Here is a 12,986-nt window from a genome sequence, read left to right on the forward strand (position 1 = left end):
TTGAATATCGATTGAAGAATGAAATAAGTCACCAGTTACATGAAACAGCATTAACGCACTTAAACTATAAATAATGCATGTTTACAATCAAATTACAAGTCACGAACAACACAGTTAGATTCCATTTTGAGTCTTTTGCTAATTATATATCTATAATTTCTTGAACTTGTAAACGTTGACATGCAAGCACTTTGTAATATTGATTTTGCACCACTAATTTCTAACCTGACATATATTCTATATCAAAAATGTCCAAATGTACGTTAAATAATATCTTATTTTTATGCATAGGTACTGTCATCACTGTAGGACCTCTAGATTTTTTTAATACGCTTTTCCCGAAAATACATAATCAAGAAAAGAGATAAAAGATTTTTTTTAATCGGTTTTCCTAATGGGTAACTGATCAATTTTGTCTGCCATTTGTCTGGCCTTGACTCTCATATCGTGCACTACCAGTGGTACTAGCAACTTCGTCAGTTTCCTTTAGAGCATGTGAACCCAGATGTGAACCCAGATGTTTTCCATGTATTGTCTGCTCAATACGAACTACGCAAAAACATCTTATACGATTTGAGAATATACTAGAAAAAATATCTTTGATCATTACCTTGACAGAACAATTTACTGGTATCTGTGAGGTCGGAAAATGGTAAGGGTATTTTTTCTCAGTGGCATACCGATCGAAGGTATTTTGTTTTGGAACATCCTTGAGTCATGACAGATGTAACAAAATGTGATATATTCGGGTAGATTTAAATCTGATGCACCTAAATGTTCTTCCTATTGACCACTTTTAGCAATATATATTTTCTTTCTTCTTGGAACACCTCTCTAGCATAGTGTGTGTGTCTGTCCCTCTGTGTGTGTGTGTGTGTGTGTGAGAGAGAAAGAGAGAGAGAGAGAGGATGTTTCACTCGCACTAAATAACTCCATTGTTACGTGTGAAGAAAAACTGTTATTCAGACAGATATGCAACTAACACAGTACAGTGAACAAATTCGTATTGTTTCAATACAGAAGTTGCATATCACACATGTACACCCACCCACACATAAGCACACACACACACATATATATAAATATATATGTGTGAGTATATGTATATTTATAATATATGTGTGTGCGTGTGTGTGTGTGGTACTCCGTGGTTAGAACCCGCGACCTCCCACATCTGAGGTCATTTTGGGCACCGGAGCGGACCGTGGATAAGAATTAAATACATAATTGACAAAGAGCGAAGGAACTCTTTAATCAGCATGAATGTGTGTGTGTGTGTGTGTGTGTGTGTGTGTGTGTGTGTGTGTGTGAGAGAGAGAGAGAGAGAGAGAGAGAGAGAGAGAGAGAGAGATTTGGATTGTTAACGTAGCTTTAACAATTTTTCAGTCATATCGCTACCATGTCTGCAGTGTGGTAGTTTATAGAGATATCTAGCACTGGGGCGCCATGCCGCTGAGATGTAGCATGATGTCCCACCCAGTCACATTATCCTGACTCCAGGCCAACCAGTCCCAACACTAACCTCTTAATGCTGAGCGCCAAGTGAGGCAGCTGTTAGTACCATTTTTGTAAATATTTGGTATGACTCGGCCGGGGATCGAACCCAGGACCTCCCGCATCCGAGGCGGACGCTCTAACCACTAGGCTACCGGAGCGGTCTTATCAGCATGGGTTTCATCTGAATCTGGTTTGGGGCCAAAGTTGACCGTATCAAACTTTGTCCTTTGCAAGTTGATCCGTACACAATCAAGGCACCGTCACATTACAACCATTTTAATTATCAGTCTAACTGGTGCAAGATCATTCGATATGCTCCTCAGTCAGTGCTTGCTGTTACGGATGTCTATGTCATATAAAAATTGTATCATATCATTTTTATTTAGGTCATTTTTTAATTCTTTGATTATGTAGATTGTCTGTATTTAGATAGAGTACAGGTATGTACCTCCTCCATTCATAAATCCAGGTTATTGAAAAGTTCACGCAATAAATAATTCGGTCAAATAATGACATGAAATAGTTGAATGGAGGTCATGTCAATATCACGCGATCCTAGGAGAACGTCTGTACTCTAAAGATACCATCACCGCCCTGGTTGCTGGTTCTCTCGGTTATAAAAGTGAAATGTTGACTGTTAAAGATATTTCACAATAAAGAATAACTTAAATGCCTGGAATCTTCTCTAGCGATTAGAATTGTTGGTTTTATGCGTATTTTGTTGCTATATAAGGAATTAAATACGCAGCGTTTCATTCTTCAGTTTTATTGTATGAGTTATGAAAGGAATTATATTTGTTTATTTCTTGAACGTTGAAATTGCGGAGCGGACAACAGTTGTTTTAAACAGACAGTACATTGCTGTATTATTGTGAAAACATTCAAGCACTTGAATATTTATTTAATTTAGTTGGAATACGTGAAACATTCATGGCCATTCGTAATATTCAACTTTCATTGGATTTACCTCAGAGTAAAGACTTTTGGATAGTAGCACAGTGTTTCTTAGTGGTGCTAGCACGTAAGCACATAAGAACCTTCATTCGAAATATTTATAGATTTTCTCCGTATTTCTGTGGAATTTATAGAACATTTAGGAAATATTATTGGAATTAATACCATACTGTATGTTGTTTTTAATTTTTTAACTTCTCTTTATTTTATATTTTAGAGAAATAAATTTATATTTTGGAAAATTGAACGATTGCTGGATTTTACCTTTTCTTGTTACATAGTTTAAAGCGCCAAGATATAAAACTGTCACGACTAATATTAAATCAATGGCTTTTTTATATTTATTCACATTCCAAAATGTTTTTCCTCATCTGCAGTTAACATTCAATAGAATGTATACTCTTTGATCAATAACAGATCAAAAGGTCGTCAATTAATTGTTGGATTGAATCATTTCGCTGTGCCGTTACTTTAGATGGTGACTAGGGTGACTCAGATTATGCTTTCCAGGGGAACAGCCTTTCTCTGCGGATAACGTTTAGAAAGGGCGCGTTAAAGTCGTCAAGGAAATTAAAAGGTGCTGAGAACAGTTCAATGAGATGGCCAAAATTTATTTAGGAGAGTGCTTGGAAAGAGATGTATTGAATAAAATTGATTTTTTTATGTAACTGTTCACCAATGGTTACTGCATGTGGAGTGCAATGTAAATGAATCTTGAGGTGAATGGTTTTGTTATTTAAGATGATGGACATTCCTCCAACAACCTTATCAATATTTCTTGAGACACTGGTGAACTTTATGAAGTATTTCGATTAACTCTCCAGTGTCCATACTCTCATTGTTTAGCTTTGGTCACGTGATTGATTTCTTGCATATAAGTAGACGTATTTCATTCATTTTCTTATGAAGAATCTGTGATTAGTATTGGACTGAAGATGTAATTGTTTTCTTTGTTATAAAGATTCCAGCTAGTTTTAGTAATTAATATGGAGGGTTAACTGGATTATGCGACCACACCATTTCTCCGTAAAGTTTCGCGGAAACATTGATTTGGCTAACCTAACGAGGAATTCTGTACACGTGACTTAGAATGACCATACTGTTTATACAGTTGTCAAAGGATTATGCCTTTATGTCACTGCTGGTCAAACCAAGCAGACAGTCATGACACTGAAGACAACTGCTTTTATATTACCAAATTAGGCCTAATTAATTTCCTCGCTCCATGTATTGATCTATTAATTAATATATATGAAATATTGATATTATTTTGTATTGTTCAAAATCAGCTCTTATTGGATACTATAATGACCATGTTTTAATCTGAAATAAGATAACGCAATTTATAGCAGGACAAGTAACAGACGAAAATACAATAGGTTACCTCCACCACCCCACAAGAATATTATTATAAAGTAGTAAAGCTGATATGTTCCCATATGTGAATTGCACTTACAGGTATATGTCCCTTTGATGGAGCATAGCAAACCCTAAAGGTGTCATCTCACTCAAAAGTTCCCCTGTTATTCATATCAATAGTGTAGCTAGTAAACTGTGGGCCACCACATCAACACAAACATACACATAGCAACTTCGTCTGTAAGGTAATGACCATTTATTTTCGGAGGAGGGGGTTGTGATTTTTTTCTGAGCTGAACTATTTTCTTTTCTTTTATCTTAAAGAAATTCGTATTTTCTCCAAATACTATGATGGATATAATATGGTGTTCTTTAGCTATCAATCAGATTAATATATTTTTTTCAAGCTATTGTCAGATGAAAATTAAATTAACTAGCGTGTGACCCCTACTACAAACAAATAATTGTTGGTCATTAATATAATTACAGTAAATCGTGGTACATATTAAAAGTACCGTGGTTACACATTTTTGTGGTATCCAGCTCTAGTGTACACAGTGTGAGAGCTTTATTTCCTATAAATAATTGGTACAAGCTATAACAGGCAAGACATCATGCTTGACCATTCATGTTCTGTGACTGTGAACTTGTTGTCTGACCTTGATATTACTTATTTTGTCATGGATTTTAGACATTCTTACAAAATAATATGCATCCAATATATTTGTGATCCATATATGTGTGTCAGTTTTTTATTATCACCATCCATAAGCGTGTGTAGAATCCATGTACACAAACACATACACAATTTTGCCAAATAATTGCCATCAACAAAATGCATATAAAACTCGGCTGCAAAACAGATTTCATAGCCTACAACTTAATCCCCACTCCTAGGAGCTGTATGAAAATTCTACAATGACTCATCATATTTACAAACCATTCCCGACCACAACCCAGGGCTGATACTTGTTTTCGTTGGCGTACAAAAAGCAGAATGACAGCCTATCGACACGTACATATGATGAGATAGGCAAACAGTACACATTTGTAACCCTCAGTGTTATTTACACAGTCATTGAGACAGTGCAGTTTTCAACCTGAAGTCTGGTGCATATCCTGTTTTTACAAAATCTCAATTTAGATTTACGCTTACATAGGTCAGTTGTCTCCCCATTAATCCTGTACTTCATAATCTGAAACGGAGAGGATATTTAAGTTGTATTCCACTTGTTGTTTCATGTATACAACCCTTATGTATACCGATCAGGATAAACAGTTTGAATTGTTTTACGTCACTTAAGCACAAAAGTGGATATGTAGTCCCAAGTAAAGACGCAACTTCGAAAATGTAAAATTGAATTGCATACAAATTTAGGAAAATAAAGTCTTCGAAATAAATATATTATTAAGCACAGCGACATAAGATATAAAACGGAAAAATTTTTTAATTCTGTAAAATGGTATATCAAATAACCGATAAGTGCCTAACATATAATTAATTTTTTTTTCATTTAAACCGCAGTCCTTTAAAAATACAAAGGTATTTTTGGGCAGTTCGTCTTCGTCCAGCTTCTTCATGCTGTTGACACCAAACTGCTGTCTCGCAGGTGGAGGTCGACAGTACTCGACAAGGATGTGTTCCACTGTCAAATGGACAATGGCATGGTATTCACTCTTGTCGAGGCTCACCCTTCAGGAGATATGCATGAGTCAGGCATGTGTGTGCGATATGCACAATACCACCTCGTCTCTCTGATTTGTTCAATACGATGGCTGTTACAATCCAGTAACGGGTTTGATGTTTTTGATTTTGATTTTGGAGTTTTCATTCCACATACTTTGCTAAGTTTGACGAACATGCTGAGTTATACAGTAATTGGAGTTAATAGATGGCACTATTAACCGCAAGACGGCTTTGGCCGTTTTACATACCATTTCCTTTACCCTTTATGCCAATGTGGCTAGGTAGCCAATACTACAAACGACTTTTCCCATATTCTATAATATCGTTTTTCTGCAATATCTTGGATATTAGCCTGTTGTCAGATTTAATATTCACCAAGAGTTTGAATTTGGAAAGGAAATGCAACAAGATGATGCAATTGTTTCCAAAGAGGTTTCAACATAGCTCAAATCTTAATTCTGACTGTATTTATGTAGTATAAATTGGGTCTTTATCCAGTAGCTGGCTCGAAATTGTTTCACATGGTGTTGCAATGGCAGCTGCAACGTTGTATTAAACTTTTAAACCGTATATATGCAGGAGAATATGGCTATCGTAGGAGACCCCGGTTGCACTGAATGTACTCTGAAAAAGGTGTTGGTTTCTTAACGACATTTTGAATTCTCGAAGGTCAAATCATATTTTGGGATGTTTTGATAACACTGTTAGTGATTTGGGCATACACAAGTTTGTAATATTTCTAGTCATGATTTATCCAGTTTCTTACTGGAATCTGTATGGCAAAACGTGGAACGTATACGGTTTAGTATTTGGGCCTAAACACTATATTATATGCGGGTTTAGGTGGATTAGAACATAGCTTTGCAACTTGCTGAATAGCCATTTTGACCATGTGATTTAACGTGAGTTTTCATTTGCATGAACATAGAGGTCATCTGATATGGAATTTCTCAACCCACCTATCCATGATAAAAGCTCCGTACACCTTCGAGTCATGTATAACTGATGCAAGACCTTCCGATCTGCTCCCGAATCTGTTAGTCACGATTCGTATTAAATCCTGGTCATTTTTATATTTTCCCCTGAGGTATCGAACATGTACAAGAAACTTTAGTTTATGGTCGAAGATAAATCATAAATATTCGCCCTACTCTACAGCATGAATAAGACATCCGTCAGTCTAGAGTTCTGGGTAATCATGAATCGTGGGCGATCCGCAGAAATTCATAAAGTTATTTTTGGATCTTGACATTGCGAACCAATTTTAATCAGCCCATTGCTGAACTCTGTTATTTCTCATCGGTAGGTCATGCTTAATAGCATGTATATTCCTTGATATATAACAAATTAAAAGTCGTCATCATATAACGAACAGTCACTTCAGGATTAAGGCATTTGAAGGTGCTTTTTATATGATCTTGAATATGGTAACGGACAATATGCCGCTCTGAGGTACACCATCTCCCAATAATAACTTTCAGACAAGGGGCTACCTACCTCAACTCGAAAGTTTTTATATTTCAAAAAGTTGGAGAGGAAGTTAGGTAGGCTGCCCTTTGACCTAGGTTGCAGATGTCGTTTCTTCTGCTGAACCTCCACCTGTGTGATAAACTTTCTCTAAGTCGAAAACACGGTTACCATATGTTCTCCATTTCTAAAAGCTTTCTCTCAATATGCTTCCAGTGTAGCAAAAAGGTCTTTTATGCTTCTCTGGCGCCTGAATCCACATTAAACGATAGCAGTTTTGTGGGAATATAGAAACATTTTTAGTCTATCAACTACCATCCATTCTATAGTTTTGAAAATACGGCTTATGAATGACAAGGGACGATAGTTGGAAGGGTCATTTTTCCTTCCAAGGTTTGAGTACGGTGTCACTGTTGCTTCTTGTTAAGACTGCTGAAAGTCGCTAGTTTCCCAACATTTATTTAAACAGTTTAGAAATGTATTTAGACCTGTTTCATGGATGTGTTTCACAAGTGTTCAGTACATATCATCTGGTCCTACTGAAGTGTTACGAACTCGATCAAAGTGTGTGTGTGTGTTTTGGATTTTAAAGTTTTTTTTAGTCATATCGCTACGACTGGGACATCATTCCTCAGACATGTAGCATTATGTCCCACCAGTCACATTATCCTGACACAAGGCCGATCGGTCCTAACACTAACTGTCAATGCTGAGCGCCAAGCGAGGTAGCTGCTAGTACCATTTCTATAAGTCTTTAATATGACTTTGCCCGGATTCGAACACGCAACCTCCCGCATCGGAGGCGGACGCTCCAACCACTAGGCCATCGGAGCGGTCGATCAAAATTTTTTTACTCACAAAGTGAAATGTCTCGTGCATTCGTCAGCATGTTAGGAAAGTTAGAAAAAAACTTCCTTCAAGGAATGGAAGGGTTAAGGATGGAAGGGTTAAGAATACTTCTTTTACGAGGAGTTCTTCGATAATGTTTTGGCCAATGTATTTGAGATTTCTGATACGGTTGTGGCCATTTCATCATGTGGATATACCAATACAGTAATTGGTTTTTATGTGGGAGCATGTTAATGTAGGTGTTGCATGATTAAGTGGTTTGTATTTGTGATTGCAAAATAACAAATAACGTTAACCATTAAAAAGGTTTTGTGCATACCACGGCAAGAAATAAGGTGGTGCATGGCCATGTTTAAAGCCAGTCAAGCGTATAATAAATTGTCATTTACAACGAAACGTTAATAACTTATATTCAGAATTTTGGAATCTTGTGTCTTGAAAAAGGTTATTAATGTCGCAGTAATTCAATAGTCATCCTTTAATATTTGGGTCACCTATGAAATTCCCCAGCACTAGTAACCATGGGTAATGACCATAAAATTGAACAATAATAATGCTAAAGAACTAGACGTTGTTGTTATGTTATTGAAGATGTTTATCTAATGACAGTATTTCGTCCATTATATTATAACTGAGTCAGTCTAACCAATTTGTCAAGACCGGATGGGCGTCTTATTAGACAGATATCCTAAGTTTGCTACTAGGATAATCTGGCACTGCATGCAGGAAAAGATAGACTGAATGAGCATACGACAGACATCATTGTACATGTTTTGTATCCGGGTTCTTTAAACTTAGATAAATTAATTTATATAATCCCAGCGATATCACTGACTGATGATAGACACTAAATCAGACATGTACATATTGAGACTACTTAGCTGGAATACCCGATGATCCTGGTATAACTGAACAGTTGAAAATCCCACTATCAACATGTCCACAACGTTTATAGGAGTTTTGAATAGCAGACCAAACAGTAAATACTTTTTTGTTTTTTAAATGACCTTTTGAACACGGGATGTAAATATACACAATGAAATTTGGATCACCTTTATCTGGACCAGATTTCGTCCTTTCCGCAAAGACGTTTGTAATCGGCACTCTGATTTCAGTTTTAGCTTGTAAACATTATACGACAATTCAGTATGAATGCAATTTTAGTATTTAACCCCATTAGTACATATACTTCAAGACTATATTGAATTAAACTTAGCCTCTGTTTATATCTTGACATTGTCAGAAACAATTCGAGTAATCTTCAGTCAATGATGTCGAGTTCAGGGTCAGGGGCAATGACAAATAATTTTGAACTGCACATGCAAGTATCTTATAAACAAGTGAACTCAAACACAGCAAAATCGTTTCATTACCAAATGTATTTAGCTTGGGTTTTCAGAGATGGTTTTAATACTAGGCAATTGAACAGAATAAAGTCTTACCCTGCATTTCGTGAAATTTATTTTTGCCAGGACAGCATCAGTCCCTTGGTATCATTGAGTTTGGCCAGGACAGCATCAGTCCCTTGGCATCATTCAGAATAAGAACCAGCTGCGTTTCTGCTTCCTCAAAAGCAAAGTGGTTCCGCTATCTGTACATAACAACTTGATTAATCCAATGTAAAAAATTATTTATATTAAACCAACCCCATGTTCCCAGTACATTCATTTATTTATTCCGTTTCATTCTGCATATGACATGTAATGATAATATTAACGAAGCACGAGATGCCATGTACAGGAGAATTTATGGTAAATAATATTATATAAATGCAAAGGATATAGTTGCAATTTCCAGTTTGTAAAATCCTTCTACATGCACTGAATAAGTAAAATTGTTTTTGTTACAATGCAGAAGAAATGAACTGAAATATAATCTTCGTTATATCAGCTTTATATAGAGTGTTTATTAACTTAGATACCTGTACAGGGATTCATTGTAAATATTTGAAACGGATAACATGAAACAAATGCTATATATATATATATATATATATATATATATATATATATATATATATATATATGCGAAATGAAGGAAGCATTTAAATCAAGAAATACTTTCAAAATTTCGATATAAATATAGTTTTTTGCAAAGCAAGAACACAAATTTGGCTAATATATATCTAGTTATATGCTGTATCATTAATATAGCACGAGATGAATACATTTTTCATTAAAATGAAACGAGAATTGCCGAGTTCCCTTTAACGAAACATTTATACAACGAGTGGTATACCATTGTTATGAGTACATGCTACGCATTGATTTATTTATATCACATACAAATAAAAAATATTTGACCTTTGAACGGAGATAATATATGCTCCGCTCCAGGAAACTGTATTTTGACCTAGTGAGCAAACTCCTCACATCCCTGCCAGTGTGTCTGCTACAAAATGTATCTCTATGTCTCTTCTTGTTGTGCACAATTACATTTGCAAATTAATAGGTTGATTGTTTTCTTTTTGAGTTTCTATTTTTATTCACATTGATTAATCCAGTATAAGACACTTTAAAAAAAAATGAAAGATGGTTTTTATGAAGAAAGTATAGCACTACAAACACGGTTAGCTTCGTGTACACTGAAAGCTCAGACATGCACTTTCGGGCGTATGGAAATTAGCGTGGTATAGAAACTAATCGAAATGACGAACCAACAAGAGGTAATTAAAATATTTTAACATATTTACAGTTGATCTAAGTCATTATTCTGCTTTAATTAACATTACTACCGAACATAAAATTCTCTCTCGCTGTCTCTGTCTGTCTGACTGTCTGTCTGTCTGTCTGTCTCTATTTTTGATTTAGCTTTACCATCAGTCATAGGTCCAGAGACATTGTCGTATGACACAAGCGAAAATCCCCAACGCTCGTATTTTCATGGATTCTCACCCGTATCTTACTACGATGGTCCAGAGAGAGAGAGAGAGAGAGGGAGAGAGAGTCGTTTGGACATTTTCAAATTTAATAATTAATTTAGAAAACGGGCTCTATCAATGCTTTGTATCCTTATCTTCATATATCATTTATGATTAATGAATGGAAAATCGCCATTGATCTATAAACCTGCAGTTGAGAGGATGTATTATTGCGCCATGGGCGGATCAAAATTTGATATACCAGTAGTATTGGTAAATGAAATTGCTTTATAACAACACCATAAATGCCATGTTATTTAAAATGTATGTGACACACACACACACACACACACACACATACATATATATATATATATATATATATATATATATATATATATATATATATATATATATATATATATATATATGTGTGTGTGTGTGTGTGTGTGTGTGTGTGTGTGTGTGTGTGTTTGTGTGTAGGCTCTCATAAACAGTAACAAGAAAAAAGTGAAGACAACAAGCTTTGTAAAATTTAAAATATAATTTATTTCCCTAGAAAAACAAGGTAAAAATGAGAAAAATAATTTACGGTTTTAAGAATCAAATCCAAAAAAATCCAGCAATAATCCAAGAATTACAAATTAGAAGTCCTTGTAATAAAATGTTCTAATGAATTTGAGTTGAAGTCCCGACGAAAATCCAAAATTAAGGCGAAGATATATACTGTAGTCAGTATAATACTGAAGTGTCAACAGTTCTTTGTTGAACCACAGAAAATAATATTCAAGTTTTGAATTCCGAATAAATTTTCAATAAATGCCTATGCCCAAGAATTCTGTATGAGCACTTAAATATTCCCAGGGAAAAGATCTAATCTCTTAGAATCCAAATAATTTGAAGAAAAATTAAAAGTTAATTCCAACTGGTCACAGCATAAAAAATACCTTACGTCCAAGAGTTTAAAATCCCAACTGAAATTATTTCTCAAAACATCACTATCAAATCTGACTACTGCGCAAAATAGACAACCGGTTAAGGGTTAACCCTCCGTTAAAACCAAAATTTTGAAATAATTGCTACATGTCTAAAGTCAAGTACTCCCAGTACAGCCTCGATTTCACTCTATAAATCCTACACCAAGAAAGAATTTTTTAAAAAATTTTAAAAAAGTTTACTTCAATTCTTACTGATTCTAAATCAAGGTCAGGAACTAGGTCAGCATTAAAGACAAAGTTCTAATATTACGTGTTTACGAAACAACAGTCAGGTCAAACTAATTTCTGGAAAATGTCAAATTCCTGTAAATAAAATTACATTACAATAGCATGTAATTAAATAATATAAAAAATTAAACTAACAAGCAGACAATTAAATTAAATCAACTGTAAATTAAATCATACGTATATCAACAAGCTGGAGTACGTATATATGGATATAATTGTGTTTTATGGCACCTCAGCACAGAAGTAGCTATGTAGTGTTAATGCACGGTCAGGTTCGAAAAATGTAAATCTGAACTGCACAAAAATTTAGGGAAAACATAAATGCATAGCTGAGTACAAGAAGATATAATATAAACAAAAAGATGGTAGTTTCTCGCAAGATGTTATGTCAAAGCACTGATAGTTATAACAGAAGTAAAATCCTTGGGACATGATTAAAAATAATTGAATAAACCGCATTACCTTAAAAAGGTATCTCGGGTGATTCGACGTAGAGTTTCCTCAAGCAGTTCAAGTTAAAATACCTCTAACAGGGTGGAAATTGAGGCAATCGACATCAGTGTACTCTACTCTGAGTAGACACTGTCAGGGTACACGTTCCAGTCTAGGGCCACCGTCAGGAAGCATGCACTTGTCGGTTATGTCTCTGATACGAAGGGATGTCAATTGATAACTTTTGGATTTGATGTTGTTAATATTGTGTGGAGCTGCCGTTCCACATATTTTGTAATGTATGACGAAGTTGCTAATTGATACAATATTAGAAGTAAGTATATGGAATCTTCATATAAGAAACGGGTAACTTTAGGGCAGCTTCGACTGCTTCAACTGCCCTTTCATTATCCCTAACCTCCATGCTAAAACGCAGCCAACAAAAAATAAGATTTGTTTCTTCTAATTGCATGAATACATAATATTTCTGTAATATATGGAATATTAAAGGGTATTCGGGTGTAAGATTCGGTCAATGAAGGAAGGTAATCGGACAAAATTGTGTAATGTGGTTTTTTAGAGGTTTCAATGCAGTTCAAAAAACTGACTATAACTGTGATTTCTTCAGTAAAATTGAGGCTTTATCTGGTAACCG

General features: G+C 35.1%; 1 protein-coding gene and 1 non-coding gene across 3 annotated transcripts in view; one reads left to right on the plus strand and one right to left on the minus strand.

Annotated features, from left to right (window-relative positions):
• Positions 1-12,986, plus strand: part of LOC149782450 (lewis-type alpha-(1,3)-fucosyltransferase-like) — a 55,791-nt gene that overhangs the window by 14,187 nt on the left and 28,618 nt on the right. The gene's annotated exons all lie outside the window — the stretch shown is intronic.
• Positions 1,583-1,659, minus strand: Trnap-cgg (transfer RNA proline (anticodon CGG)). The gene has a single exon. It is a non-coding gene; the product is annotated as a tRNA-Pro (tRNA).

Source organism: Sinohyriopsis cumingii, chromosome 15 (assembly GCF_028554795.1).
Source record: "Sinohyriopsis cumingii isolate HCF-2022 chromosome 15, ASM2855479v2, whole genome shotgun sequence".
NCBI classification, from domain to species: Eukaryota; Metazoa; Mollusca; class Bivalvia; order Unionida; family Unionidae; genus Sinohyriopsis; species Sinohyriopsis cumingii.